The 25,830-nt window shown below is 44.1% G+C and overlaps 1 protein-coding gene across 2 annotated transcripts in view; it reads right to left on the reverse strand.

The window, feature by feature from the left end:
• CDH11 (cadherin 11) overlaps positions 1-25,830 on the reverse strand; it is a 154,523-nt gene that overhangs the window by 63,469 nt on the left and 65,224 nt on the right. For both annotated transcript variants that reach the window (XM_024124810.3, XM_024124813.3), the window contains exon 2: positions 21,207-21,334. The gene's annotated coding sequence lies outside the window, so the exon portion shown is untranslated. The remainder of the gene's footprint in view (positions 1-21,206; positions 21,335-25,830) is intronic.

A 25,830-nucleotide genomic window follows, 5' to 3' on the forward strand; every position in this document is an offset into this window, starting at 1 on the left:
CACATTCAGAAAATACTAACATCCCCAGATTAAGTAGCTCATTAAAATGAACAGTAAAGATGAACATTCAGAGAGGTCAAAATATACTCAGGATGGCATAGCCACTTCACCCAGAAAGGAAATAGGACCTAGATCTGGAAACAGATGGGTAGAAGTTTGGAATGTAGACGTGGAAGGACAGTACTAAAGCCCCCTCCTTATTCCTCCTCAGAAGCCATGCCCTCCACATCATGAGTTGATGCCTTGTTTCTTGGGAAACCCACTACCTAATCCTCACCATGACTGCTTCTCTGGTGATAAGCCCAGCTGGACTGCCTAGGACTTTGAGGTTGTACCTAGGCCATGCCAGATTTTTCTCCCTGGGGTCTGCCCCTGACTCTGGCATTTTTACCTACTGCTTGGGGTCTCCCTTCTATCTGGGCAGAGGAGACAGTAAATGATGCTGCCTCCTGCCTGTATCTGCTGTGTAACTCTGGCGATGACTGTACTTCTCCCTCAGATGTATACCCTTTGGACCAACCCAGAGCAAGGACTCTGGGATTCTGGGATCTTAATATTTTCTACTGCATTAGAGTTATTCTAGCTAAGCACTCCAACCAAACACACGCACGCACGCGCGTGCGCACACACACACACACACACACACACACACACACACACACACACACGCCTGTCCCACCTTCCTGCCCTTCCCACTCTGCAGCTGAGATGTCCCAACAGGCCCTATGGCAGAGTCTCTGCACCTTGCTGCTGAATCATGTTTTATCCAGCCGGGAGTGAACTGAACCCTCGGCTGCTACATAAGTTAAATTCTTATTTTATGTCCGTATTTCACCAGCTGTACACCCTCTTCAACAGATGCCCAGCCTTCAGTTCTTGGGTAACCATTAAGATCTTCCTACAGAAGAGGAAAGATTTAAGTGTTACCCAGGATGCATCTTGGCAACAGGATAGAATGGCTTTTCTGAAAAGGGAATGACTTTTCAGATTGTATCCAGATTGAAAAGTGACTCTTACCATAAGTGAGTATAGAGTATAGGTTTCTTGACATGAGGAGGGGATGGAGGTTTCACTTTGAGAACACTCAGAGTGAAACACCAGTGATATCTAAACCAAAATCCAAAAAATAGCTTCCTGGGGTCATAAGAAAAAGCAAGCAGACATTTTGTTGAACATATTTAAAAGAAGCAACGTCTCCTTCAAATCATTACAAGTCACAAACTTGGCACTGAGATTGCACTTTGAGCAGGTAGATGAGAAAAGATACATTTTTCTTTTCTGCAAAGAGTAATGAATTGTTATACAGCAGAAACTAACACAACATTGTAAAGCAATTATACTTCAATAAAGATGTTAAAAAAAAAAGAGTAATGAAGACCTTAAGACAAGGATATGATTTTTATTTTTCCAGTGAAGCCATATTGGAACAAGAAAGCATGATAAAGAGGAGAAATTCAGATCATAGCAGACTAGTGAAAATACTTTTACTTATAACTGGCTAAAGAATTTTAAGTCAGTTCCTTAGTGAGCATGGAGAATCGGAGTTTATTTTGGAGACAACTAGACGTCATGCATACTGGATAAATGGATGGCTTCGGAGTAAACTGTTTGCCCATATTCTATTTAATGGCTCTAGTAATCCTCAATACAGTTCCTTTTGCCAATGTCCTACACAACAGAAAACAACAGCAATTTTTTTAGAGAGAACCTGGCGTCAGTGGGCACACACCCGGCATTTGCAGTCAGGCTTGTGGTGTGCTGAAATGACAAAACTATGTTGCAATTACCCTTGATAAAACTGTTTTAATATGGATCACTTTTTTTGAGTTGGGTTGCGTGTTGAACCAACTCTTGCTTTGCTAAGATGGGGCAGATTTCTAGGATCACAAACTTGCTAAAAGCCCTTTGTGTTACAGTAGAAAAATTTCCACTCCCAATCGTATGATTTAGGAATGAATACTGGTTTGGGTCTCAGAAAGCCTGCGTGTTTCCAACCCTATCATGCCTGATGTCAAGCCTGTCAAATCATAGTGGGCAGGTCATTAACTTTAGTGGAAAGCAGGGGTGCTAGACTTAGCAAATGCAAGTACAGGACATCCAAATAAATCTGATTTTCAAAGAAACAACAGTTATTTTTAGTACAAGTATGTCTTATAAAATTTGGGGGACATATTTATACTAAAACACTTTGTTGTTTATCTGAAATTCAAATTTAACTGGAAGTCCTGTATTTTGTCTGACAAAGTGGAAACATTTGTACAAATAAAGAACTGGACTAGGTAAGCCAAACTTCAAGCTTCAAATTATTTTTATCCTAATTTCCAGAATCATTTTGTCTTCAAATATCTTCTCTGTGAACTCAGAATTCTCTTGCCTATTTCTTCACAGAAGCAACATCACTGGGCAGAAGAGATCACATTTGGGTAAATGTTGACAGTTTGGGAACTTTTAAAATCAGTGTAACTGAGGTCAGAGAAAACCACGGAAGGATTTTAGATTTCCCAGGAGAAGGTAGAATAGGCCATTGGATATTGACAGGTGACCTACAATGTAAAAGGTCTAAGGATGAAAGGATTATCTATAGTGCTAATTGATTGAGGAATTAGGAATAATGTTCTTTTTCATCCTCTGACTTGACACTGGTTCTGAGAAAATAACCAATACCCAAATCTGAGAGTCAGGATCATTCATATTAGGAGCATGTACCATGCTGGATTAGCAAGCAACTTCCAAGGTCATTTCAGAAGGCAGCATTCGTGGATCTTTATTCACACACACACACACACGCACACACACACACAAATTAATAAAAATGCATTTGCCAGACGTGTCCTCAGCATGAAGTGGGAACCTGGTGTTAAGCAGAGGGAATAACAAGAGGATGTTGTCATGGTCCTCAAGTCACCGAGTGTCTCATGGCGATGGCAGCAGGCTGGGCAGCAGCCTGGAAAATTGGGAAACAATGTGGAAGGTGCTTTGATGGGGAAATGAGAGAGCTGAGAGAACTCATAGGAGACTCACATAAATGAGGGCACGAGGATGTGGTTGGTCAGAGAAGACTTACTTGATAAGCCAGAATTAAGTCTTGAAATATTTGAATGAATCAGATGTTCAGGGTCAGACCAGCGGGAACAAACATCTAAGGCATGGAATTAGATGCTGTTTTTGGGTAACAATGGGAATGTGGGACTGTGAAAGCACAGGAACTGCTCAAGAAGAGGAAGTGGGTGAGGCAGGAAAGGTAGGCACAAGGCAGACCACAGCAGAAATAATAAATAATAATTATAATACTGATAGCGTTTACCCTTTGGCCAATGCAGGTGAAGGCAATGTTTGGATTCATACCTGTGCTGCAGCATGCAAAGACGGAAAGTCAGCAGCAAGTCAGCTGACCATGCAAAAATAGCCAAATGTCCATCACTGTGGTTCTCCTCTGTCAAAATAAATGGGTGTCTGCTTCAAGTAGTCATTTTTCTTCGTTAGATGTGTTAAGACCTTAGAACTCAGAAGCAGCAGAGTGCCTACGACTCAGATTTAAGGTGAGTGTGTTACAGCTGTGGGGGAAAAACAAAACCCAAAACCAGCCACATCTGTCCCACCTTCAAGGGTTGGTGGTTGGGGGAAGGGACAGAGAACAAAGGGAGAGGCAGATAATATATTGTATTGCATGCCTGCAATATTAGACCTTGAGTATGAATGGTACTTGAACTCCTTGCAGTCTTGTGATGCAGGGGTAATTATTCCTACTTGACAGATGAAACGGAGAATCAGAGAACTTAAGTTCTCCAAGTTCTGACACCAGATAAAATGGCATAACCTACATTTGACCCCAGCTACAGGAAATAAGCTCAAATACACGTGCCAAGCATTCTCCAAATCCCCAACAAACCCAGCCAAAGAAAAGTGGCTCTTGGTATAACAGAGGTGGTGCCTATGCAAAGGAGATTAATTTTATTCTGATTTCCCCTGATCTGTACTGTATGTACCAAATCAGAGCCCTCTTTGCAAAATTAAGGGCATTAGTTATCTTTCCATTCAGTCAGAGTGGCATTATACTTGCATGCAAACATTCCTAGCTAAGCAGAGGAATATCAAGTTTTTACAAAATCATTCAAGAGGTGAGACCTAACCCTGATTAGCGTTTCAATAAGAAGCCTAAGACTAAATAGAGACTAAGCACAGGATCACAGAGGCAATTAAGCATCTTCTAGACAGCCAAGCTTTTCCTCAGACCAATCGACTTAGAGCAAATAAGAATTTTTTTCCCTATCTCTTTCTTTTTTTCCCCCTGCTGTGAAATGAACTGCCTTAAATAACTGAGGAGGTGACAGCAAGCCCGTTAAAGAAAACGTTTGCCCATTAAGTGAGGCTTAATTAAACAGAGCACAGGCTAATTACTCTTCCATCTAATAAGTGGTACACTGGTTAAAATCATTCTATTTGCACTGTTTGGTCTGGGAGGCCTGTGATGACACCCTACCAGTAAACTAGGGGAAAAAAACACACAGAGACTTTCAGAAATCACATGCCACTTTGCAAATCAATGGATGAACTGGAGATGTGTACATGCAAATGAAGTTAATCAAATATTAATATTTATGTCGGGTTACTCTCTAGATATACTCAGAACGATGAAGCTACATTCACTTATCCCTGTAGATGAGGCATTTGGAATTACTGATAAAAGGCTTAGCTGTAGTACTGTGAGGGTCTAGTGATTGAAATTCTCCAAGAGTACATCATCAATGCTCCATGACGAGGGGGGTCATATGTGTTTTGTTCATCATCTTACTTCCAGTGAGTAGCTTGATATATTGAGCACGTGGGAAGCATTCAATGAATACTTGTTGATTGAGTCTGTGGGAAAAGACTTATAGTCGACACATTTGTGTCTAAAGTGGTAATCCTAGAAATGAGCTTGGATGGTATTATAGCCTGAATTGTGTTTCCCTAAAAGATGCTGGACTCCTAACTCCCAGTACCTGTGAAGGTGACCTTATTTGCAAATAAGGTCTTTGCAGATGATCAGGTTAAGATGATGATGAAGTCATTAGGGTAGACTCTCATCCAATATGACTGTTGTCCTTATTAAAAGGGGACATTTGGTCACTGGGGAACACCATCGATAAGTCAAAAACTGCCTGAGGCCCCCATAAGATAGGAGGAAGGCGGGGCACAGATTCTCCCTCACAGCCCCCAAGAAGAAGTCCACTCTTCCAACACCCCGATTTTGGACTTCTGGCCTCCCAAACTGTGAGACAAATTTCTGTTGTTTAAGCCACCCAGTTTGTGGTACCTGGTTACTACGGCGGCCCCAGGACACTGACACAGAAGGAGAAGGGCAGAGTGCAGGCTGAGCAAGACGGGAAAATAGCCCATTGTGATGGTCAGTTCTTCCCAGGCCATGACCCGCCCCCAGGCCATGAGCCTCCACCCCCCACCCCATGAGCCATGGGCACTGCTGTGGCCAAGAGCATGGGGTTTAAAGCCTACCTCTGCTCTTCCTCATCACATGCCTTCAATTGAAAAGCGGGGGAATAGTATAGCACATTTCTCCTTGGGTGGTTGTGAGCATTAAATGAGATAATTCTTGTGAGGTGCTGGACACTGTATGTGGCATGTAGTAAGTGCTCAATAAATACTATTTCTTATCATTGTCAGCATTAAAGACTCGGTCCCTAGAACTTAACAGTGTTGAGGTCAATTTTACATTTCTCTGGTTTGTCATCGAATCAGGGTGCTCATGGCTGTGGCTGGACTGTCCAAATGGATCTGGCTGGTAACATACTGTGCTTGGAGTCCAGGTGGGCCCCTCACCATTGGAGGGTTGTGGCCAAGAATTCAGGCTGTTCACACTGGCTTTAATAGGTGGTCTCCTGCTCTATATCATGCCCCACCCCACTAAGCACCCACACAGATTTATCAATAGGAGGCACTGGAATCTGCAAAGGCCTGGTCATACTGGAACTGACCTTGGAGGCCTGAACAACAGCAGGGCAAGCCACGTGCTGGGCTGCTGAGTGAGCGTGGCAGTGGCCTCGGTGAGGCTGCTGGGAGCCCAGGTGCTAGCAAGGGCTCTAACTCTGACTTGCGTTTCAGTGGGAACCCTCAGGTGAAAGAGAGCACACCTGTCAGTCAGAAGGCAAGGGGGCTGCAATGAGGGAGGTTTCTAGGTCCTCCAGATCACCATACTGTGTAATGTGTCCAGAGCTTGATGATTATTATCTTACTTACCCCTCACAGCAACTCAGTGAGGTAAGAATTACTACCTTTACAAATTAGGAAAGTGAGGCTCAGAAGTCCTTTGGTAATTCTGGGCAAAGTCACAACGCACATCAGGGGCTGGTATTCAAACCTGGTGGAATCACAGAGCTGCCCCAGCTAACCATCGTGCTCCACTGCCTGCTGGCACTGTCCCTGCTAGAAGGTTGCCCTCAGTGGGCAATATTTAAGCCAGATTGAAGACTGCAGTATCAAGCCCATCTGCTGGTAGTTTACAGTCACACGCTTAAAAAGGCATACATGCTTTTTGAATACCAGTAGTACTCACCCTTAATTTTCTGCATTGTTTATGAGATGCCTAGAATGGAGCAATCACAATAATAATTCATACTTTATAGCACTTTGTAGTTTACAAAGGACTTTCACACACATTAGCTCATGTTACACATCAGCCAACAAAAGCAAGGGTCATTATTATCCTCGTTTTATTGATGGAGAGTCAAAGAATGAGTCAGACTAATGTTCAGAGATACTAGTGAAGGTGAAGGCTGCTATCTGAGAGTAGGGCTTAGGCTGAAAATCCTGCCCCAAGAAAGGAAAAAATTTCCTTGAGGGGGAACAGGGTTTCCAGAATCAGCTCCCATTTGGCCTTCCTCTCATCCAGGAGGACACAGCTGATTAACAGCAGCCGATGGTAGGGGGGGGCTCACAATCATGGGGTGCTTATTCCATGCTGAATACTGCACCTAGCACTCTACATGCTTTATTTCATTAATCTGCACACAGCCCTATGGGTTTTTTTTTTTTACTACTGTTATCCCCATTTTATAGGTGAAAAATGGAAACTCTGAGAGGTTAAATAACTCACTGAAGGTCACACAACTAATACCACCACTGACCATCTAATCTTAGAGGTTCTACTTTTAGCAATTTGACTTTAAAGATTGCCCAATTAGTACAGCCTTTATCAGAGAAAAAAAAAAATACTGTATAGTATCTGTTTTCTTTTTTCCGCCCCTAGAGCCTCCTGACTTTCACTGCACCTTTTGCACCAGGTCAGATTCAAGGCTTGATCTGTGTTTGATTCAAGGCTTGGCTGCATTCTGCTCAGGACTCTTAGAGGTGCTGGATCTGATACTGCACCTGCTTGGAAGGTGCCTGCTGTGTTCCTCCTCTGTAGGGACTGTGGTTTGCAATTAAAGAGATCAATTGTGTGCCAACACCTGAATCCATGCATCCACATGTCCTGTTGGAGGCAGCTTCTAAGTCACAGAAGACATGCAGACCCATCTCATCAGAGTCACAAGTCACTGCTCACCACAACCCACGTTAAGGGGCAGGACCTCCTCACGGCCTGCAGCCATCTTGTCTCTGGGTGGCTCTGACGAACTTCCAATATTCTCCCAAGACAGTGCTCTTGCCGCTTCTAAAATGATTCAAAACACAGATACCCCGAGAGAGTCCCAGAGAGATCATCAGTGAAGACGGTGCCACAGGCAGCGAGTGTCCAGCTTCCAATGGGAGGGGAACTCTGAAGGCGAGGGGGATCACTGGGTTGCTAGGTTTCAACTTGTTTGCAAACATCCATCACTCGACTTTGCCTGAAATAACTTGGAAAAAGAGGGATCTGAGATGGGAAGACAGAGGACTGTAAAGGAGACGACAGGGCAGATGGAGATTTTTTTTTTGCAAGAATTTGGGTAAAAGAGGAAATGATGAAATATACCGTGGCCTTGGCTTTCTGTCCACTAGAGAGGGAGAGTGGAGACATTCAGGGGGCTGACCAAGTCACTTCACAGTGGCCTGCCATGTACCAGAGAAAGCCAGATCGCCCAGACTGAGGAAGGCTCACTGCTATAGCTAAGAAGCTCCGTTTTGGCTTTGAAGTATTAATTCAACTTCCTTCTTCTCAAGTCACTTACCAGCTGTGAGGCATCAGGCAAATTAGTCAATCTTTCTCACACTCTGTTTTCTCATTAGAAAAATGGAGATGAAATGCTCCCCAGCCCGGGCAAAGTGGTGGGAATTAAATGATACAAAGACAGCATCCCTACGTGTCTGACACAGAGCAGGCTTCTTCCTCTTTTTGCTTTTTTCCTCCCCAGTCCTGGATCCATGAACGATGTATCTTCTAAATAGAAGAATTCAGCCCCCAGCTTAATCTTGGAAACCTGAGCTCACATCTTCACTTATCTGGGATCCACACATTACAGAAAGCACCCAGTGCCAGCCTCCTGTCTACGTCATCACATGGCCCAGCCTGAGCCAGAAGCACCCGCAGTTAGAAACCCTGATGAAGGCTCATGGAAAGCAAGAGAAGATGATAGCTGTTTCTATTGTTGTTGTTTTGCAATGGGCTGTTTTCCCTGAGAAGCCAGTAAGCATACCTTAATACCAACCTGCACTTTTTGTGGTTCACCTGTGATCATTTCTTACAGTTCATAGATTTTCAACAGAAGAACCGTTGAACCCCGGGGGCCCAGAGTCAAGCGCCTCCCCCTAACCTCAGTTTACAAATAAGAAAGCTGAAGCTTAGAAAAGAGGCAAAACTTGGCCAGGCTAACTCTGTTGGAGGGAGCATTATTCAGACAGAAGTATCTCTGCAGACTGGCTTCCTTACAGGGCTAAGATGAGTGGAAGCCTCCAGCCACGGCCAAACAAGGCCACTGTTCCTGCCAGCGTGCAGAGCTGGGCAATTACAACTGTGGCAATCCCTAGCTGTCTCCTGGAGGTATGCAAGTAAATGTCATTATCAGCGATTCTAAGGAGGAGAATAAACATTTGTTGAGTTATTACTCTGTGCTGGGAACCGTGCTAAGTATTTTACATGCGTTGTCTCATTTGATCCTTGCAACAGTCCTATGAGTACAAACAATGCCCCAGCACAAAGATGTCCATGTATTAATTCCCAGAACCTATAAATGTGTTAAAGTGTAAGGCAAAGAGGACTTTGTGAATGTGGTTTAATTAAGGGTCTTGAAATGGGCAGATTATTCTGGATTATTCAGGTGGAGTCAGTGTAATCACAGGGTCCTTATAAAAGGGAGGCAGGAGGGACAGAGAGAGAGAGAGAGAATGGATAAGAGAAGCAGAGGATGAGGCGATGAACTTTGAAGGCAGAAGAAGAGGCCATGAGCCGAGGAACCCAGGAGACACCTAGAATGTGAAGAAGACAAGTAATAAGATTCTGCCCTAGGACCTCCAGAAGGAACAGAGCCCTATGGATAACTTGATTTTAACCCATGGGGCCCATTTTAGGCTGCTGATCTCCACAACTGTAAGATAATAAAGTTGTGTTGTTTTGTGGCAGTTTGTTACAGCAGCAAGAGGAAACTGTTATGCCCATTTAACCGATGAGAAAGCAGAAGCTTCACGAGGTTAAAGCACGCAGCAGAAGTTACACGTAGTGGTTCACAAGGAAGCTGAGATGATTCACAGAGGGGGACGCCATAGCTCCTTCTCCTCTGTGCCGAGCTACAGCGTGCTGGGGAAGGAGAAGCAAAGTGCAGTTTCACAATTTAAAACATGCAAGTCCTTCTTCAAGCCTGGGAGACAGTCAAGACAGTCACTGCTTCCTGCTCCATTAAAAACAAAAACAAAAAAACACGAGCACAAGAGAGAGTTACCGTTCTGTTCAAAGTCACAGTTAGAGGAAGACCCGAAATTCCAACCCAGGTCATTTTGTGTGACGCCACTCCCGCCCCATGCACTGTGCTTCTTCTGTATTCTGTCGGGCGCTTTAGTTGGCACCACCCTTCTGCAAAGAGGAGCACCCTGTTCATGGAAACCAGCACGTGGCGCCAACAGAGCCCAGGGGAGGCCGTGCCTGTTGCCACCTTCACAGGCTAACATTCAGGCCAGCTCGAGGGGAGGCTGGCCCTCCAGGTCAAACCTGCGTGCCTGTGCTGTACAAACTTGGCTATGACCTGGGTTCCATCATTCACTGCGAACTTCTGTCTACAGGAACCTGAATTTGGAAACACCTGGATAATTGGAATTGTATAGACTCAGGCATTGCCATCACCACCACCCTGAGCCCTGTTCAGGAAGCCGTCTCTATGTGACAGGCATTGTTCCAAGTGCATTAGAGGTAATAGCTCCGTCAACTGTCACACGATCCCTATAGAGTAGACACTGATTATTGGGCGATCACAATAATCACCCCACTGTTGACCACATTTGACAAATTAGCAAAGAGGAGCACAGGGCAGTCACTTTCCAGCAAGAAACAAGATCACAGAGCAGTCACTTTCCAGCAAGAATCAAGATTAGAACCTGGCCATTCCCACCCCTGAGTCAGGCCACTAGTCCAGACCCTTCAATGAGGGGAAAAAAGCAAACGCTCTGAAATAGGCAGGGATATATTTCAGGAAGTATTAATATTTTATTATTTTTTTTATTCTTTTAACTTCTTTAAAAGCTAAGAAAACTGTAATGAAATTGGGAAAGAAGATGTCTGCTGCTTGAGAAAGACTCCCATTTCCTAAATCTCAGCTCCTTTTTACTCTGCAAAGATCTAGTTTTATTTACGCTTCCTGAACGCAGCCAAACGGTGGGGACTGCCGGGATTTGGGCTCTGGCGGGAGATCGCAAACAGAGCTTCTGTTTTGATCTCACTGCTTAGGTTAATGCGTCGTGATTCCTCCACAGGCTGTTTCCCAGGATGCTGTTATTTCACTGTCTGCTGGGGAAGAAAATGTCCCCGTGAAAATAAATGAAATGCAGCAGTATTTACAAATCCTGAGTCAGATTTCCATCCTGTCCAACAGGATGAGAATTTGACCCATTATTTACACTAGTAAGCTGAGAATGACATCAAAAGCTCTCTTATGAACTGCAGGGGAGATAATGATTTAAGTGACTTTAATCTAGACGTGTGCTTTACAATAGAAACGTGTATCTGCTTCTTCTACAGAGGAGAAGAGAAACAGCATTGACTTCTATATTTAACGGACAGGACACCCAATTCCAGGCCTTGTTTCTAAATATCCGTGGATTCCACATCTCTATGGTTTCACTTAGAAATTCTGCTTGCCCTGGAGAAACAGGATGCATATAAAGGTCCAGGGAGAGACAGAGCCCTAAGTGGAGGTGGGAACACCCTGAATGCCTGAAGAAGAGAATTCAGCGTTCCTTATGCAGCCTGGAAAGCAGATGTGATCTCCTTTCTCTCGGTCCTCCTCTTCTCCTAAGACACACCCCACCTCCACAGAGGCAGGCACACTCATACTGATCACTCGTCACAGGGGTGCCGTAAGAACAAATGAGAGAAAGAAGAGGCGAGGGCGCTCTACAGAGAGAAGTCACTGTCATCATTGTCATTCGTGTTACTGTTGTATTCCAGGGTCTGTTTTTTCTGGGCACCAGGAGCGTGGTATGGGAAGCATCTAAGCGCTGGCGCCAAGAAGGGCTAGAGGTGAAGTCTCAGCCCCACTATTCACTGTGGCTTCATGGGCAAAGCAGGAGCTGATCTGACCCTTCACTTCCTCATCTGTAAAATGGGTATGAGCTTCTTTCCTATCAATGTCAGTCTGTCCCATCCCTTTTTTCTACTGGAACTAAGCTCAACTCCCTGAACAAGATTTACTCTGAATAAGATTTACTGTAATTTAGCATTAAAAAAAGATAACATCTTGAGATATAATTCACATAAAGTCCACACTTTTAAAGTGTACAATTCCATGTTTTCAGTAAATCTGCAAAGTTGTACATCAATCCACTGCTATCTAATTCTAGAACATTTCACCAGTTCCCAAAATCAAAATCATAGCCATTAGCAGCTACTATATTTAGAGTATAGTTTACTAATCAACATCCTGTTCTTCTTCAAGGTCTAAGAAATCTTCTCCAAAGTCCACACTGAATTACTCCTGAACTTAACAGTCAGCACCAAAGTGTCAGGCATTTGATGTACACCCCTCTGGGGCTTCCAGATTGACAGCTGAAATCTCCCCAGCCTTCCCAAATAGATGGTATGCTCTTGGAATGCAAAGGCCGTGTTGCCTGCATTTTCTCTCCCCCAGCACCTCAGCTCAGGGCTGAACACACAAGTTGGAGCTCAGTAAATGCCTGGCTCCTGACCGACTGGCCAATCACCACTTCTTCCGAAGACCAGCACGTTTGTCATCTGTCTGCTTCTCTGAATGCCGGTGCCTCCACAAGCTGTCCTGTTCCATGATTATTCTCCCCAGAGCATGTGCTGTTAATTTTTCATCTTAATGAACTGTCCAGTTGAGTTTAGCAACGGGAATAGTGATAGAGGCACAGTAAAAATGGCTTATGTCCTGCTATTGTCAGAAGCCTTCTCCCCACAACACTGGCACATAATTGGAATAAAATATCTCAATGGCTACAAACATCATTTGTCAAGAATAAAGTGGGATAAGTGCTATTTCAAAAATTCATACTCACGGGCTTTATAAACACGGATTATTGGAACATTCCTCCAATTGATATCTGCTCAAGCATTTAAGTGCATGGCTATTATTCTCTGTGTTTGCTTGAGGGAAACCACTTTGGGTACCAAGCTACATGTCAGCCCCAATTTTCCAGAGTATTACAGATGCACATTCTTTCCCGGTGGGATTAGGGTCAGGCAAGCCAGAGCAGGCCCGAAAGGCCTGTGTTAATGCGCAGATGCACACGCGGGAAAGCCATGATGCAGCTGTTGGCATCCCCAGAGTGGAGTGCTCCGGGAACCGATGCCACTCCAATCTGAATGGTGGCCCAGGAGGAACTCAGAGCGAGAGCGAGAGCAAGAGAGAGGGAGGGAGAAAATGAGGAATAGAGAGAGAGAGGCGTCTGAAAATTCTGAGCAACCCAGCAGCATGGAGGAGCTCACGCTCCAGCCCTAGGCCCCCCACAATTTTCTAAGACAGGCAACCAACCATCATATTCCTGTCGACCCATAAGAGAAACATTCAAGAATTAGGTGTTGGTTTAGTCATTCATTCAAGAAGTATTTTCTGAGCTACTGCTAGTGTGGACCACATTGCTCTGGATGTTGAGAATATAGGGGTGGGCAAGGCAGACCATGTCTCCGAACCTCGAGGGGTTTAGACTCTCATGGGGGAAACAGATAATAAAAAAGTAAACCATGAAAGGGAATAGACATGATATTCACACATTATGATGACTCCTGTGAAGGATAAGACAGAATGATGAAATACTGAATAACCGAGTGGTGGGCGTGCCTTTACAGGTTGTGACATCAGGAAAGGCCTTAAATAATGGAGAGCCAGGCATGTGAAAGGACCCAGACTGAGGGAACAGAAAGTGCCAAGCCCCTGAGGCTTCTCCATTAGGTAGAAGTATTGTGCCTGGGGTCCACAATACCTTTACGGGCTCACAGGAACGTTTCAGTTTCTTTTAAGGTCAGAAGGAAAATTGACCTTTGAGGGTAAAGATTATATTCATCTTCATACCAAAGCAGCCATAAAATATAACATTTAATTCTTTTAATAGATAAAGGAGCTCATAAAGGCAAAGATGCCCAGGGCCCATGAAGACATATCAAGACCCCCAAGGAACCAAGGCACTCAGAAGTCAGGAACCCCACCTGGAAGAGAGGATCCTTCTCAGCATCTTCAGACAAATGGAGACTGAGAAGGAAAATTGATGCAAGAGGCTGGAGTGTTAAGCATCATGAAGCACAGGTGCCCTCAGCAATACGGTATGGATGGAGAGTTAACTGGGAGGGTGGAATAGGGGCTTCAAGAGATGAGAGGGGCTGGGAACTGGATCATGTCAGTCTTAGGAGCCAGGGCGAGGAACCTGCAATTTATCCTGTGAAAGACCACAAACTTCTGAAGCTTGGAGTTTTAGACTAAAGGAACTTGATACAATTTAGACTTTAGAAAAATCTATCCTGCTGCAGCTCGGTGGAGGAGGACTCGGGAAGAGATCAGGGAGCCAGATGTGCTCCCATGAACCTGGTCACCAGCGACCCTGGCCCTTCCCGTGTGAGCACAGGCTGCTCCCTGCCACTGTGCGGTCCAGCGCAAACCCTGGACGAGAATGCAACTACACAAGCGACAAAGGCTTTTTCTTTGCCCAAAGCATGATGCAAATGGTTTAGGGGTGTTGAGTAACAATGCGTAACAATGGGTAACAATGAGTAACAATGGGTCCATTTTTCAAGTGGAAATTCTGAAAAGAGATTGGGAATGTTGAGAGGTCCAAAATAGCATCTGTTATGGACAGAAATGTGATACTTAAGGGAACTTGCTAGATATTCATTTAGAGAGGTTCCTTCTAGCTCTCGCAGGTATGTGGCCAAACTCTTAAACATTTGTTTTCTTTAAAAAAAAAAAAAAAAAGTATAAGAATTGTTGCTATGGAAACCTAACATCATTTCAAATGGTGCTTAGATTCTAAAATTCAGAGCCTCTTGAAAAGATGAACTCACTGGCCCCTCCACAATTTTTCTAAAGCCTCCAAATGGAGGCATTTGCCAGGTGTCTGGTTGCAGTCTTCTAGATTCTCAGCAGACACAGTTAATTGGTGGCTGATTCTAATATGTCTTGTTACCCTTCCTTCTCTGCTCTCTCAAACTGCTTTGAGCTCTGCATGCCCCACAGGGCACAGGGTAATTTGGGTTAGTAGCCTCTGGAGGAAATGGTGAGTCTCTGGCTTGGAAATCACATGGGGCTGGGAGGGCTGATGGGCAATGGCCTGATTTTGTCCTGAAACATTCTGGGAGCAGCTGAACCTTCCTGATGGGCCCAACTGAAGAAAACAGGTAGACTTAGAAGGGGGTCAGGGGAGCCCCCTTCACTGGCATCGTGAGTTCCATGAGAACAGGAACTGCAGTAATCTTAGTCACAGGTGAATGTGTGGATTTAGCACAGTGTAAGCAGTCAGTAAATGTGTTTGATATATGAATAAATCAATTACTGAATGGCCAGGAAGTCATTCCCTGGTGATTCCACCTGACCCCTCTCAGGTTCACCTACTTTCTTCAGCCCAGATATGTTTATCACCCCATAGACACTGAGCACCCAGCCTGCAAAGAGCATGCATAGGTCTTGGCACAAAGCATGGAAGAATGTCATGGTGTCTTTCAGGAATTGTTTGATGAGTGAATGAGTGAATGAATGAATACCTGAAAACAATCCTCCTGGGCCCAGAGCACTGGACGGCAAAACCATATCACACTGTCTTCTTGGGTTACTTCCTGCCTGTCACCGTATTCAAAGTCTCTCTCACGTTGAGAACAAACTATTCCTTGCCATGTAATGCACGGAGGAAATGCACAGATAAACGAGCAGTGTTCAAGTGCTTTGATCTTTAAAAGGAGGGAACCCTACACCAGCCTTTGAGATGCCGTGTTGACTCTGGCAAGCAGAACAGAAGAGTCACACTATCTACATGGCTGGTTGCCGGAAATGGAGTGAGTAGATTTCAGCGGGACTGTCTGTTCCCATCCTGGACCACTGGGTCCAGAAGGCAAGTGTGCAGAGAGCGTGATCAGCTGCCTGAGACTCCCCTACTTGATGAGACAGAGGAAGATCCTTTCCCAAAGATGAGCATCAAGTGGGTAGCAAGTGGCCCAAAGAGGGGCCCCTCCTGCCATCTCCATCCTGGGGGTACATTTGCTGCTTCTGGCATCTCAGGGAAACTGACAAAGAGAGGAACATATTCTTGGTTTCAAGTACATCTTGGTTATCTAGCTAAGTAAGTGCTGGGGAGACAGAAGAAGCTCACCTAAGTGTCTAGGTAACTGACGTCCAAGCTGTACCTCGATTAGGCATTACGTTCACACAGCTGTTGCATGGAACATGGGGGAAATGATTTAAAAAAAATCAGTGACTCAAGGTGAAGGGTTTATAAGAATTAATTTTACTATTTTTGCAGCTTTTCTGTAGTTTTGAAATGTTTTAAAATTTAAAGAAAGCTTAAAATCAGAGAACAAGCAACAAAAACAAGGGGGGAAACTTAATAAAGTTTTCTTTTTAAAATCAAGGTGTAGAACAGTGTACGTACGAGTGTTTACAGTTGGATACCACCTACGTATACAAACATGGAAGAAGTGAGTACATGGGTGTATGGTTGTAGCGTCGTAACTGCCTGGAAACTCTCTGGAGGGTCACATAGAAAACTGAAAATAGTAGCTGCCTCCAGGGAAGGAAATTGAGAGACTGGAAGATAGGGATTGAAGGATACTTAATTTTCTGTAGACCTTGTAACTGTCTTACCTATTTATATAAACAAACAAACCAACCACCTAGTCATGAATATTTTGGCTCAAGAACCTCTGCACTTTTCTCTTTGCTTGAAAAATCCTTCCTGATTGTCTCCCGGTAAATTCTGACTCATACGTCACATCTAAACCCAAAGGTCACCTCCTCACTGAAGCCTTCCCCGATTTTCTCTATCAGAGTCAGTCCCTCTGTGCTCCTGCAAACCCATGGAGCGGTCTCTAAGAAACTCTAAGCCATGGTTATTTTCTGCTGACCTGGCACCACCACAAGAAGGGGTGCTCTTTAAAGATATGACTTTGGTACAATTATCGTGTTGATACACGTGCGTCTCGTTCATTGTTGTATCGGCACCTAGTCCAAGGCCTAAAGTAGGAATGGTTCTCAAGAGATGATTGATGATTTTCCTGTCCCCATGGGTTACCTCTCACTCAGTGCCTACATTCAGCAGCACACTGCTACGTTAGCCAGCAGCACCTAGGTCTGTCTCCTTTATAACCCACGTGGAGATTTATGATATGACCACCAAAAGAACTGTAATATAACCACCGTCCAACTTGGTTAAGACCAGAAGGCAAGACACCAAAGAATTGGAAGAGACACACTGGAGGCACTACGGTACTGTACTGGGGCGTGGAGGCCCCAGCTCTACACGTTGCTCATCGTTTGGCCCTCAGGAAGTTCACTCACCTCTCTGAACCTCCGTGCCCTCATCATAAAAGAATCGGGACAACAGCACATACCAAAGTGTTGGTGACGTCAAACAAGACAATGAACATAAAACACTTAGCACAGTGTCTGCACATGGACGTTGCATTAAACATCAGCTCTCGCTGTCCTCATCAGGAGGGTCTGTGCACTTTGTTCACCATTCCTTAAATAAAGCAAGATCAGAGAACCATGGCTTCGGTTGAAGTTTGTCCTTTAGTACTGATTCTGGCAAAGGTGGGATATTTACATTCCCTGGCACATGAGAGCTTCCTGTATCCCTTAGTTGACTGCATTAGTGACAGTCACACTGTACACACTGAAGATCTGCAAAGGAGTCAGCAAGTGAACTGAGTGTCTGTTTATGACTCTCAGGGCACCAGCTGCAGACAGATACTTGGCCTCTTTCTCCACAGTGGCCTATATCCCAAAATAGGAAATGTGCCTTCACAGACAGACCCAGCAGGCAGAGGGGGTTAGGAGGCAGGCTGCCGACATTTCACACTGTTAGGGACAATGCAGAGCCTGGTGGCTGCTCCAGCACAGGTGAGCTGCCCCCCCAAGGGGCTTTTGGGGATTGATTTTTATGCAAATGAAAGATAATTGGGTGGCCTGTGATGAGCAGCCCCTGCTAATTATCAGTCAGGAAGGTCTCAACATGTGTACACTTGTCGTGAGTATAACAGCAAATACTTTTCGCTTCGAGACATTCGAATCTGTGCCCCAACGCCCTACTAAAAGCTCAGTGAGGTAGCAGGGCCAGGAAGCTCTGTCCTGTAGCTACTCAGGTCATTCCTCTCCTGCTCTGAGGAGGTGCCTAAGTAAGAAAAATGTACCAGGAACGGAAGTTCAAGTGGATTTCCCTAGAAGTCAGCCAGAGAGTTGATCCCTAAGTGCAAACCACTTCACAACCATTTGTGAAAAGCCTTTCTCTCTACCTCCCATCCCCCTCTCTTCCCTTCCCACTAGGATTCTGAGCGCTTTATACAGAGTTCCTTGACTGTAAGCTCCTTGAAGAAAGGGAAAGAGCCTTTCCTCCCTGCCTGTATCCTGGCACATCACAGGCACTTGTTCAAGGAATGCTGCCATCCTGAATGGATTGGAGATCAAGAATCTGAGTCTTGAGCCAACGTTGTAGGTAAGTTTCATTTTGCTCTTCCACAACCTTATAGTATGATCCAAGTCCTTTCCTCCCTCTAGGCCAAAAAAAAAAAAAAAAAAAAAAAAAAAAAATCCTATGTCTAAAACAAGAAGATTATCCTGAAAGATCAAAGGACTGTTCCATCTGTACCATGCTGTGTTTTTTTAAGGGTGCTACAAACATTAGAATAGTTTACCTTCCTCTCTTTGGAATAAAAGCTATGCAGAACTCTTCGAAACAGGCTGTTCTTAATTTCTAAGTGGAAAAAAAAAAAAAAAAACCTAAACGAGTTCCTAGAAGAGAAATTAAATTGAAGTACTTTCTATTTAACTTCTGACTCTGTTTCATTGACACCTCCTTCTAATTGTCCCTATTACCAAGAAAAAAAGGAAATGTCAGCCGCAAGCCCTACTGAAGAATTCAAAGGTCGGATGAAATGAAGAGATCCATTTGGCTTGGCAGAAATGAGATGATCATCATTCACAGGAATTTCCAGAGGAGCGATGCGTTTCCTCTGCTGAGCCAGGCTTCAGAGCAAATGAATGCAAAATATGCTAATGTGAGAGGAGTTGGCCACATAATTTCCAAGTCATATTGGTACATTTGCAAGAAAGCATGGCTCTGCCTTCACTAAGAGTGTTTTCATGCATTGGTTTATTCCCATGACAAACGTTGACCAGAACATGGGAGAAGGAGTTGGGGGGCTCCCCAAATTGAAATTTTGTCCCAGAACAAACCCACATTAAAATATGAGTGTAAAACACCTTGAAAATCACCAAAGATTTGCACGCCCCAGTCACAGGGGCTGACCATCTAAGTAAAAATAGCTTGTGTGGGCTGCAGGAAAAGTCTTAAGCCTTACGTGGAGGAAATGTTTTTTGTCCATAGTGGACCAGATTAATTCTGGGGAAGACAAAAGAAAGGAGTAGTCAAAGATAAAAGCTCTAGCTAAAGTCAGACCTCCAAGGATAAAAACGTCCAAGGATAAAAGTATGGCAGTATGGCCATAGGCAAGTTACTTATATTTTCTAAAACTCGGTTTTCTCATTTGTAATATCTTGGATATTAATAGAATCTATCACAGTAGGTTTTTGCAAGGATTAAGGGAGGCTGATACCTTTAAAGACCTTATGTGCCTGACATATCGTAAGCACTCAATACCTGTTAGCTGTCAACATTGTGACTTTTCTCTCTGTGGTAACATCAGGTCCCCTTCTTCATCTTCTATTCAAACTATACTTAAAGTCTTTATTCATACGTTTAGTAAATATTTATTGAGAACCTACTTTGCGCTAGATACAGTGCTTGCAACTGGGAGCCTGGTGGTTCCAAAATAAGGCTAATCCTCAAGAACCTTCAGGTCTAGCTGGGAAGACTGACAACTAAACAGGCAATTACAACCCAATGTGGGAATCACAGTGAATGGTGTAATCTCGATGACTAAAGCCTGAGAGACACCCAAAGCCCAGTCTTCAGGGATCAGAAAGAACTCCTTAGAGATAATGAGGTCCAAGTGAAGGTATAAAGTGAGTAAAACTTAGCTTGTGAAGAGAGGGAGATTACTGGGCTTTGGGGAAATAAAGGTTGTGCCTCATAGTAGATCCTAGAGTGGAGGTGTACAGTGAGGGCTGGGTGTGCAGAAAGCAGCTGAGAGTGACTCTGGACGACAGAACAGTGGCCCCACCAACGAAGGGTCCTAGAAGCCCGAGAAGGAGTTCAGATCTGTAACATTGGAAGCGATTAAGTAGCAAAGTAACATAATTTCTGGATTTAGGGACACTGTTCAGGATATGTATGAAAGATGGATCATGCTGGAGCTGATGGGGGGAGAAGTAACACTGGAGGCAAAAAGATCTGTTAGGTGGCAACTGTGGCAAAATCTTGGAGAAAGGGGATCTGGCTTGCATTTGGATGGTGGCAGTGGGGATAGAGAAAAATAAAAATGTTTCAGAGATAGTCAGAGAATAAATCAACAGGAATCAATTGCTATTGGAGGTAGGGGTTGGGAGGCATATGGGATCCCTCCCATGTTTTGGATGTGAGTGAATTTGGGTGCTATGGCTGAAATGTGGCACACAGGACAAGGTAAAGCTTTAGAGGAGGAAATCATGACTTTTTTTTGGCCCCTGCATTTAAGGCACTTGGTGGACACTCACGTGGAGATGAGCCACCGACACGTGGAAGGATGGGTCTAGGACACTAAAGTGTGGAAAGTCATGCTGGTAGAATTAATTCTTAAATTTTTATTTGAATATTTGGACATCCTATAAAATATAGCTCCAGTTACCACTGAGCAGATAAAGGAGGTAAATACATTGATAGAATCCTAAGACTTAAGGACCGTTAGAGACTCTGGATCCAACCACCCTTGTGTCCCAGAGAAGAGCTCCTTAACCTAGGGGCACACAGACAATGAACGGCAGAGCCAGGTCTCGGAGTTGAAGTCATCCTCCTGGCTTATGATCTAGTGCTCTGTCTTTTGATATCTAAAAGGTTCAGCCTCCTAGCGATCTCTTTTCCTCATGGGATGTAAGCCACCTTGTACATATTTAGAGAATTCTTTTCAAAAGAAGAAAAGGGGATAAAAAACAGCATGTCGGTTGCCTTAGTCAGTCTATCCAGTCGAGCTCTTGCTAAGGAATTATAACCCCCTTTAGTTCCTTCCTTCTCCTCTGAACCTTCTATAGTCAAAAAAAAAACCCAAAACAAAAAACTACCATCATCCTTGTACAGGAACATAATAGGTGCTCCATAGAGATAACCCAATAACCACAGTGAATAATCACATTCCTCAAAGCCCAGGCCTACTTCCCTGTCAAATTCTGCTCTGGATTTGTGAAGGTTCAAACCACAGCAGGTTTGTGCGATGGGCCTGGAAGCCCATCTCCACAAATATAGTTACATTTGAAACACTCAGTAACGCTGGTCCGTCTTACCTTCTTCACCCATTGGATACTTGCTGCCAATTTCTATAACGCAAAACTCCACCCATCTGATTGGTCAGTCAACAAATGGCAACAGGAATGATCGGCAGGAGGCCACGGAGCCGAATATACAGTGATTTCTGCAAAAAGTGAAAGGATCGTTAGTAACCTAGAGGTGACATGAATCAATAAAGTGATACACTACTAGACACTGGGGGTACACAGTTGCATAGGACACACTTTTCCCAGACAATAACATTGGTCCAGGTGTAGAAAGATGTAAACAAATTATCACAATTGTGTGCAAAGTGGGAAAAACTTGTCATGGATTTAGAGGTACCCACAGGATGGTTTGACGAACCATTTGGGCATCTGGAACTTTGCTAACAAAGATAAAAGCAGTCATGCATCCAACTTCTTATAATACGCTGCATACTTTACACGCATCTGCTCTAGCACTAACAACAAACCTGTAGGGGAGACAGGAGGTCTTAGGGCCGGTTGCTGATAGAATCCACATTTTACTGGAGTCCAAAGCAAGTTCCTTCCCTCCTAAAGGGAGAAGCACTGTTCTGGTGCTGTCGAATCCTCATGGGATGACAGACTCAAGGGCAAAGAGTGACAGTGGTGGCAGTTGTGATAGGAGATGTCATCCCATGCTGGCAAAGCAGAGCACTGGGCTGACAGAGCTGCAATTCTTTGTCAAGACGACATTCCTCTCCACCCCCCTCCTGCTCTGCACCACACTCTGGAGTTTCTGTGTGGGGCTGTGTTCTGCCTGGATTTGGGTCTGATTCATCTTCACGTCTCTTGAAGTGTCTAACACGTTTCCTAGCCCAGAGCAGCTGTTCAATGTATATTTGCTGAATGAATGAAGAGAGGAATATGGAGTGTCTGAACAGCTGTTGTCTCCCAAAACCGAGGCACTGAACCAAGGAAGGTGCGGCTGGCATAGCGTCCCTAACACAACAGCATAAAGGAGTTCTTGAATGTCCTTCCTCTCTAGAACTTCTACCTTCTAGGATCAACTCGGGCTGCATTAAGGGCTTAAATAGCTTCTTACTTTGACTTTATTATTCTTCATTTTTCCTAAATCCACTTTTCCTTGCCTCATCTTGGTTCCACCCAGCAGCTCCTCACACACAATGCCTTCTCCAAAACAAACAAGGACAACAGCACCATGTGAAAAACCCTCTGGTGAAGGGCAGAGGATGAACTGTACATCTACTGAAATCTGTTCATGGCTCCTTGATTTGGTGACTGTATCAAGAACAGGAAAACTGTCCTAATGCGTGCTATTTCCAGAATACTCAAAGATAGAGTAGCAGATGCACATGGAGTCATAAAAAGATGCACATGGAGTCACAGGGGGCAGTTCATTCAGCACATAACTGATAAGGAAGGACCCAACTTGCAACCACGTTGTAGCCAGTTTCCAGCAGCCCTCCCCCAAAATCACACACCCAGACATTCATGCCCTTATGTGGTCCCCTTCCATGTGACTCCGAGTTGCCCCTGGGTAACCAATGCAACACTGCAAAAGCGATACTATATGATTTCAGAAGCTGAGTCATAAAAACCTGGTAACCTGTCTTGTGTTCTTGGAAAGCTTGCTCTGGGAGAAGTCAGCTGCCATGTCTGAAGTCTGAATGCTCTAGACCTCCATGCTGTGAGGAAGCTCCAGCTAGCCATGTGGAGAAGCTGCATAGATAACGAGAGAGATGCCCAGCCATCTCTAGCTGTTCCAGGCATCCAAGCTGAAGAGCCAGATGGTAAGTCAAGGTGCCATCTTGGACATCCAACCCACTCAAACCTTCATGTGACTCCAGCCATCTGACTACACAGCATGAGAGCCCAAGTAACAAGTGCCCAAATGAGTTCATTCAACTCAACTGTAAGAGGTAATGATAAATAGTTGTTATAAGACACTAAATTTGGGGGTGGTATGTTACCCAGAAATGGATGACTAGGAGACCATAAACAGGGATGGAACTGGCATTTGTTGCAGTCCTTACCAATGTATTCTCTTTAAATGCATATATCCACTCTGGGTATCATGAACTCATCAAGGTATCTCACCCCACCACTCAAAAAGGTCAAACTCTTGCCCGAAGTGTACAGCCCATAACACCCAAGGTGGGATCAGATTCCAGCAGTGCAGATTTCATAGCCTGTGTTTCTTCTCTGGTCTCCAGTCAGTTCATGATACAGCCATTGTGCTTTTAAAAGTTTACTTCTCAAATCTATAAAAACGAATTGAACTCCCACTCGGCCTTGCATTCTTTACCTGCCTGCAAAATATCTCCTTTAAAACTCCTTTCACCAAAAGCTTGCACTGACAATTAAGAGCCTTGGAAGGAAAGCAAAAATAAATGGGTGAATTGTCTGTGAATTCTGATCCCTGCAAACATTTGAGAAAGAGGGGCTTTGGGTTCTGTGGACAATGTCTGTAGTATACAATTATACCATCTTTCTTAGAACAAAATGAACAGAAGAAATCTAAGTTGTTTTTGTGCTTTTAACAGAATTGATGGGAAAAAAGAGTTCATTAGGTTTGAGAGGGCTGGGCAGGTATAGTGCAGATGTTCTCTTTCTGCATTGGTGTTCTTGGTTGGACTGTTCATTTTCCCTCTCCCCCCAGACCTGCCCCACATCTAATGACTCCCCTGAGGCCTGGAATCATGTGGTCCCTTTTGAGACAGAAAAATACAACGCAGCCCTGCTGTACCCACTCCTACCTACTCTCAGGGCATCTTCCCTTCATTTCCCAAGTCTTGCATGCCATCTCGGGCCCTCTGCAGGTACGGGAACCACTGCTCTCTACCAGCCCCTTCCACTGCTGTGCTCGGCTACCCATAGTACTGAACCTCTTAGAGGCGAAGACACTCCATGCCATATATTAGTTCAGAGACTGAGAAATCAGGAAGAGGAACACCATGAAGCCAAGGGTGTAAAGTGGGATGGGGAAAGTACTTGGCAAGCATATCAGAATCAAGGAGGAAACTCAGGGACAGATGGGGATGTGATTGTGGCAAATTTCTTCTGCTGAGCTCTGATTGTATTGAAGACTCAGTACATGCAGAGCCATATCCTTCCCTTTGACCCACGAGTCACGCTGCCATCCCTCTCTTAGGGTTCCTGCTCCAGATCAAATACCCTGGCTTATAGCTCTCCATGTGTGGGTCTTCCTCTGGAATGTGGGCTCAGCCCGGCCAGGTGTGTGCCGGGATCGTGGTCAACAGCACTCCAGCAACAAAAACACCAACATATAGTGCTGTGGGGGAGGATAAGGGCTGAAAGTATATGTGAATTAGGTTAAAATAGTCCCCACCCACTTACTCCATCAATGCATGCTTCAGGATCCTCAGGCCACTAACTGTGTGTGTATAGGTATGACACAGGGGTGATGGGTATAAAAGGGAAAGAATTGCCATTGAGTGGAGCAGGGTAGCCCAAGGAGAGAGTGACAGCTCCATTTTACAGGTGAAAAAAACTGAGGCTAAGTGGTAAATATCCAAATTCACAGATCAAGGAAGCAGCAGACCAAATCACTAAAAAATCTACTCCTTTCCTGCCAGCTTTAAGAACCCACAACGAGACCTACTTCCCCGGGTAAATTATGCCCATTTCTCTAGGATGTGATAACATAATTTCTACTTTTTGGTATAACAACACAACAGGGAATTTGAGATATTTTGGTATGGAGCTGAGTAATACAAACTATGATTAAATGCATTACTATTAAACAATAAAATATCAGGTTTTTGAAACTTTTATTGGGCATAGAAGTCAAGCAAAGGCCATATACTTTTCTGTTGGTCTAGAAACAGCAAGTTGTTTTGTTGATATTGCTGTGTGTTTTTCTTGCTCCACAGACAGGAGAAGGGGCACAGGCAGTAGAGCCTGGGTTCCCTGCAGATGGGGGCTTCTTCCTTTTCTGGGTGTCACATGTTCCTGACATTGTTGAAGGGATGAATAAACCCACTTAAATACTCACCACTGGGTGTTTTTCTTTCCTGTTATCACCCAAGTTCCAAAACCATATGGTAAAGCATATTTTGTAAGATAAATTTGTAGATTACGATTTAAAAAGAAATGAGGGAAGAAGCTATTAAATGTGAGGGGACAGGACTTAAAATCCAGGCTTTGCCTCTTCCAAGCTAATTTGACTTTGGCAAGAACTCTTTCAGCCTCCGTTTCTTCACTATAAAATGGGGATATTAATAACTCTTTTGTAGGATTATTGTAAAGAATAGTGATAATAAATACAATACCTCACTTAGAGGAGGCACTCAGTGATTAGTAGCTGTGATTATAAAAAGGTATAGATTGTGCTTTTTCAATTGTCCATGATTTAAAAATTACTTTTACCTTTTATTTTATATTTGCTGTTCACAAAGCCCTATGGTAGATGGATAAGCTTTCATAGATGGATTAATAATCATATATTTGCATATATTAATGGAATATATAATTAATATTAATCTATAAGCATTTTTCCACACCATTCCTTTTCAAATGAGGAAACTGAGTTTTTGTTGTTGTTGTTGTTGTTGTTTTGCGGTACGCGGGCCTCTCACCGTCGTGGCCTCTCCCGTTGCGGAGCACAGGCTCCGGACGCGCAGGCTCAGCGGCC

This window comes from Physeter macrocephalus, chromosome 17, assembly GCF_002837175.3.
Source record: "Physeter macrocephalus isolate SW-GA chromosome 17, ASM283717v5, whole genome shotgun sequence".
Lineage (NCBI taxonomy): Eukaryota > Metazoa > Chordata > Mammalia > Artiodactyla > Physeteridae > Physeter > Physeter macrocephalus.